The sequence below is a fragment of the Camelus bactrianus genome, chromosome 1, assembly GCF_048773025.1.
Source record: "Camelus bactrianus isolate YW-2024 breed Bactrian camel chromosome 1, ASM4877302v1, whole genome shotgun sequence".
Lineage (NCBI taxonomy): Eukaryota > Metazoa > Chordata > Mammalia > Artiodactyla > Camelidae > Camelus > Camelus bactrianus.
The window spans coordinates 94,978,256-94,985,321 of NC_133539.1; the positions used below are offsets into that span (position 1 = coordinate 94,978,256).

A 7,066-nucleotide genomic window follows, 5' to 3' on the forward strand; every position below is an offset into this window, starting at 1 on the left:
AATATACAGATCTTTTTAAATTTTCTTCCCTTTCCCTCCTGCTGTTTTGCCATTGGATTGTTCTACCAGCGGGCAGAAGGAAAATCAGAGAAACTTCAATCAGCCAGTGTCACTGTAAACAAAAGAGGAGCTTAAATATCTGTGGTTACTATGTGGCTGTGAGCAGCTTAGAAAGATTTGCTTACAGCAGGCTGAAATTAACCACTTGAATTTAATGTTTTAGGTAGAATATATGTGCCAGTAATTCTTCACTTCCCTTTGTTCCAGTGATACAGCTGAGTCACTATGAAGTGCTAAGAACTTCTATATAAATAGTTTTCTATCAGTTAATTAAAAAAGGCAGTAGGGCAGGGCTCTTTCCACACAGAACCTTGGACAAGTCATTTGACAATCCTGAACTGCAGATCACAGATCTGTAATTCAGGGGAGGTAATTTATTTTCCGCCTCATTCTTAAGGTTGTTGTGAGCATCAAATGAGGTAACTGATATAAAAATGCATATGTTTTATAAGCCACAAATATGAAAGATTATTATTTCAACAAACCTACATCCACATGAATAAGGCACAATTATTATGAACTCTATTAGAAATTTTCCCACTTCGTTTTCTTCCTTGCCCTCTGAAGATCTGCTTGATTTGTTTGTTTTGTTTTGTTTTGTTTTGTATTGTCTTTTTAGTTGGCGAGCACTTTACTTTCATGTGTTGACCGCAGTTAACCTCTCATTTTAGGTGAGATTTCCAAAATACAAGTTGCAACTAAGTAGCCATTTTGTCATTCTGAAATTGTATTGTTTGACCTCCCCCGTGTTTTGGGATAAGCATAGGAGGTTTGGGTTTCAGACTTAAATTATTTCACTGAGGGCACTTTTGGAGGAGGAAAAGTTATTTTTCACTCACTTAATGAAACAACTTCTTGTACAGCAAACTCTGTCTCATTAAGGGCTGTGCTGCAGACTCCAGCGATGATTTAAGAGACTGAGTCAGCATCTTTATCTTGTGATGCATTGAAAGATGTTAGTTCCCCTGGAGAGACAGAAAGGAAATTGAAAATAAAATCTGACTTCTTTTTTTTTTGGTTAATTTTCAATAAAATGAAGCAGTTACTTCTGAAATATGGACACACAGATGAGAAAAGTGTGTAATTGCTTAATAAGAAGGGGACTTGCATAATTAAACTGAAATTCAGTGCATTTTAAGGAGAGGGAAAGCATTCTAGCTAAGTTTCTGGCAGATAATAATGGAGGAAAAAAACTGAAAACATTTGAGGCTCTGAAGTCACACTTCTGTTGATACATATGGCGTTAATGGATTTTGAGCTCCTCGGCCTCCTGGTAAGCAGATGGTTTTATACTTGTGCTTAAACTAGAGGTTAGATGGCTTGGTGGAAAAAGGCAATGACCCTTCATCGCAAGTTTGGTTTTGGACCTAATGATTTGTGGATTTAGCTCTGTCAAAGGATGAAGATGACAAACTTTTCAAACACATACTGTCACACTTAATACCCTTTAAGATACTCAAACATTGACTGGGCCTGGTAAATAAATCATACTTGATCTTCAGAGAGATTTTTTTTTTCCCTAGTTGAAGCCAAGTTTTATGTTACCTCTTTTATTCTGGGCAAAAAGTTAAATCAGAGAATCCGTATTTCTCATTGGATTGTCTGTTTAAGTATACAAAGTATAAACAACAGTAGCACCCTAAAAATACACACTGATTTCTGCTAGGTTAACTAGAAAGGACTACTGCTGTAAATAACACTGCTGCTGTGGAACCACAGCACTAAGCCTTCCCATCCACATTCTAATCGAAAAATACTGGTTCCATTCCAAATCCTAACTAACTTAATTTAAAACCGTTTGTTTTATGGTGATTGCATATTTTTTCAGTTAACTAACCATTGTGCCATCAGCTCATAGAATTTATGAATGGAGACAGCACTTCTAATTGATAAGCATGGCATGCTTATAAATGAAGTTAAAACAACAGTGACACTTTGGGAAACAAATATAGCCACTTGACTGCTTCCCAGACATAGCTTGTTTAGAAAAGAGCCAAGAAAACTGCAGATCTCTGTTTTCAGGATTCATGGCTGGAAACTGAAATGTACGTGAAAGTCAAGGAGGAGTTGATGCATTTCCTTTTGGTCAGACAGAGGTGCTAGGAGCAAGCAGAGGGAAGGGCGTGGGCCAGAGCCTGGAGAATCACATCAATAAACACATTCTCACCTGGGCTCCCCGGGTCCCAGGATGCCAAGACTCTTCCAACACCAAACACAAGTGTTGCCAGATAATTCCACAAGAAGAAGGAACTTTCACCTTCTTTACAGTTTGGTGTTTACAAACACTCTGGAGAGAATGTACATACGTAGATAACATACTAATCAAATGAGTGATGTTATTTGGATCAAGAGATGATTGGATGGAAAACTGTCCATGATATATTAAGAGGAAAAAATCAGGTTATGAAACAGTGTGTGTAGTACAATTCATTTTTCTGTGTTTGTGTAAGAAATAATTCTATAAACGTACAATAGAATGACTGCAATAAGACATGGTAAACAAACAAGCAACAAAGTAGAGGGAATACAGATTTTCATTCTCTTCTGACTTACCTATTTTCACATAATAATGTTACTTTTAGAATAAGAAAAAATTTCTTTAAAAAAGACTTCAGGGAAGAAAACATTCAAGTTATGAAAACATGGGGCAATAACTATTACTTAGACTAATAAATCTCTATAGACTTAAGGGAATAGAAAGCAATTAAAATATAGACATAAAGAACACTATTCCTATTTCTTTTCACACCCTGGAACAATATATATTTGAGAAGTGAAATATTTAGCTAGGTCAGGCTGTGTACATTCGTGGAATCCTTTATCTATCATGATGTCTGTTAAGAAGAGTTAGTAACTGAAGAGTAAAGCATTAAAAAAAATCTGGTTCATACAGATACCATACTGCATGAAAATAACTTAGCTTTAAAAAATAAAAACTGGTCCTTGTTTCTCTAAAATAATTCAAGATTTGAATTAAGAAATACTGATATTAATATGCTGAGACCAGAGACCACAGAACCTTAAGGATAAAAGAAAATTGTAATATACACTGATGGAGAAGATACTGGGAAAGAGGCTCTCTCAATTGCTGCTGGTGGAAATACATTTTCACCACTCTAAAAAGCAGTCTAGTAATACTCATCAAAATTCTCAACACTGTGAACATCTTTAGGTTTATTTATTTATTTATTTTTAATGGAGGCACTGGGGATTGAACCCAGGACCTCGTGCATTCAAGGCATGTGCTCTACCACTGAGCTATACAACTCCCCTAATGCTGTGAATATCTTTAAAGCCAGCATTTCTGTTTCAAGGAACTTATCCTATGGACTGTATAGGAATGGGAGCAGAACAATAAAGGATGCTCACAACAACATTGTTTATGACAGTGAGAAATTAGAAATGCCTTAAATGTCCCACAGAAGAGTGTATTTTGCTTTCATGTTTGAGAAAATCCTAGTAATCCATTAATAACAGTATATTGTGTCGCCATTGAGAAGGGTTTGTGCAAGAATGTATCTAATAAACACAATGCTGAACAAAGGAAGCCAGACACAAAAGACTATATACTATATGTCATTTATAGCTAATTAAAAGTGATGCAACAATAACTGATGGTTAACTTTGGGAGTGCCTCACTATTGGAGGTGAGGACAGAGCACAGAGGGTTTCTGGAGGTCTGTCAGTGTTCCTTCCTTGGTCTCAGACTGATACATGGGGATGTTCACTTTGTGAATGTTCATTAAACTGTACACTGATGACTGTTTACTTTTTTGCATGTCTGCCATGCTTCAATAGCATTTACCATAAGAAAGGGTTGTAAAATATATTAATAACATAGAAAGAAGTTCAGCATACATTTTTAATATAAAAAATCCTTTTCCATCTTAAAGGATTTTGTAGAAAAATAAATGGATGCATGTTCACAAGGTGGCACTGGCAGATATCTCTGGGTGATGGCATCAGAGGTTACTTTTATTTGTAATATTTTAAATATTTCCTAAAATTGTTGCAATAAATATATATTACTTTTGTAAGAAAAAAGCCATAATAATATCATTATAAAAATAAGAAAGGTATATGTAAATTTGTTAAAACAGAGAACAGAGGTAATAAGAATAAGCTTAGCTTAAGCACCTAGAGAAAGAGTTGACAAAGATCAGTTAGGATTAAATGACTTGGCATTTTACAAAGCCCTGATTCAAAAATAAAAACACTTTTCATTCTGGAAGTACATAACATGTGGCTTCAAACAGAAGGCAGGATGTTAAAATTCTAAAGCAAGTGTATAATAACAGACTGGACCACTCATTTCCTAGGTTATGTAAGCACTCTGGACCTCAGTTGTCCTGCCTGTAGAATGGGTTTAATAATACCTTTCCTGCATCCTCCCAGACATATTTTGAGAATAAGTGATATAAAGATACTGGAATAGCTTTGAACTTTTCAGAGATATTGGTTCAAGGTATTATTACAAGGGCAGTGTATGAGAAAATATGGGATTAGATGCCACTTGAAAACTTTGTGACGCTTGTGAAACTATACCTTTAAAAAGAACCCATACATTAAGAAGACTTTAAGATAACAGTTTTCATTTTTTAGACTTTTATACAAGAACATTTTTATAAAGAAAAAATGAAGAGAAAATAACTTATTTTCAGCTTAAGAAAAATGGAACAATTGTGCTGATTTGAATTATTTTTGAAAATTGGATGACAGCGCTAATTCTATAATTCTCATGATCAACTGAGTATTTCCTACTAGGGAGAGATAAGGAAGTGAGTCCTTCACCCCAGAAAACACATTTACCTCAGCTCGTGTTACACTTTGAGTATCTCCTCACTGTCAGTTGTCTTCCCTTTCAGATACATGGTCTTCTAGGATTGGCTAAATAAATACTGAAAGGCTGACAGTTAAAAGTCTTAAACCTACAAATATTCCCCTCCATCTGCCATCTCTACCCCACCTACATTCTGTGATCTTTATTTCATTACCCTAGGGTAATACTTGATATTAATATGCATTTAATAGTTTACAAGAAAGTCTGTTTTGAACTACTACTTTCATTTTTCCAAATAGTGTATCCACAGATTGTTTGTCCATATCCACTTTGCCAAGAGGACAAAAATCATATTCACGGCATTCATTCAATGCAGTGGCCCATAGAAATGGATCTCACTGGATGGTCATAGGGACCCCAGCAAGTATATCTCTGTAGCATTTCCTAGATCAGTGGTTCCAAAGTGTTCTTGGACCAGTAGCATCAGCATCACCTGAGAACTTGGTAGACGTGCAAATTCCTGGGCCCCACTCTAGACCTACTGAATCATAAACTCTGGAGGTGCTGCCCAGCAACCCATATTTTAATAAGCCCTCCAGGTGAATCTGACGCATGCACAAATTTTAGAACTACTACCCAAGAGGGATCACAGGTTAGCTTTCTAGAAGCACAGAATGCTCCCTTAAGGGATCTATGAAAATTACCAGTATGCACTGGCTTACTCCGAAAAAACAACGTTGAAGTTTCAAGACAGTCATCATAAAAAAATACACAGTAGCACTAGAAGCTTCACTTTGCAGTCATTTGACCATTTTCAGGCCACTACTATAGTAGATTAGAGCTATTCCTAATTTACAGACAAGAAAATAAAACAGGATAGGGTAGGGGAGAGCACTCTTAGAAATCAGTGTAGCTTTTAGCATTAACTGAAAGTTTCTCTGATGTTAATTGCACTAGAAATGATTGTTACATTGTCTTTCAAAATCTCTGTGTGGCAAAACTGAGAGTGAAGGGCAGAATACTGGTCTTCCTGACAGTAAATTATCCTGGCCTTTGAAAAAAGAGTCAAATACAAGACACCCCTAAAGAACAGAAGATCTTTACTATGAAATCATCAGCCCCCTTATTAATTTCTCAGCCTAACCACATCCATCTGCAAAAGAGGGAATTGGTCTTGCCTAGAACTTCCTTGAAACTAGACACAGAAAAAGAAGGCCTCTTCTCTAAATCAAACTCAGTTTACATATTACAAGATTGCTTCTTTCTTACAAAGAAAGTATAAGGTAAAACCAGGAAAGAAATAACAGGAGCAACACTAATATTACTACGGAATTTTTTTACATCTTGTCATTGACTTGAACTTACTAGTTCATTTCACACAAAGTTTCTAATTCACTAAAGGCCACCTCCCGATATGCTGGATTTGATTATCTACATACTTAACCACAGTTGTGTAAACTGAGTAACAGGAGAGGTTCTAAAAGGATTATTAATCCACTGCTATGAGTTTGTAAACAACTTGTGAACAAAATTACTATCTTTACCTTTGGTTAAGAATCAGAATGGTTAACTGCTTCCTTGACAAAAATATACATATGTAACAGCCTTATATTTTTAATACTGAATTAATTCCAGTAAGTCACAAATACAGAAGTAAGGCTTTGAGACATTTACCGAATTGCTCTGAACTTCAGTTTTACCACCTGTAAGAAGGAATCAGGATGGTTGTGAAGATAAATGAGTTAATTCATGTGAATTGCTTAGGACCATGCATGGCAATTAGCAAGCACTCAGAATGCTAGCTCAATTATTATTTTTGTAACTGCAAATGTTAACTCTGTTTTCAGGTTAAATTAACTACCGAATGATGAAGTCAATACAAACACACCAACTGAGACTGAACAGGTTAGTAACAGAAAAGTTTTCCTGATAATGGATACTGTTGCCTTATCCAAAGCTACTGCTATCATTTACCCAAGGAATTCAGATAATAAAACACATGGTCTCTTAATCATCATACTTTGAAAACATTCAACCTCACTAAGTTTCTATGTAATATCTTAGTGGAATCTCATTTACCTATTATGAAAACAGAAGCTATTCTTAGGCCCTTAGAGTCGTAATTTTTAATTCACAGACACTTATAGGTCATATTTAACACATAAAAGCTGGGGAAGGATTACTCCATAGGTATGTGGCATTCATCCAGTTGGCCCCTGGTGTAGA

At 35.7% G+C, this 7,066-nt stretch overlaps 1 non-coding gene across 1 annotated transcript; it reads right to left on the bottom strand.

The window, feature by feature from the left end:
* Positions 1–3,256: 3,256 nt before the first annotated feature.
* On the bottom strand, positions 3,257–3,330 carry TRNAS-UGA (transfer RNA serine (anticodon UGA)). The gene has a single exon. It is a non-coding gene; the product is annotated as a tRNA-Ser (tRNA).
* Between the last annotated feature and the right edge of the window lie 3,736 nt (positions 3,331–7,066).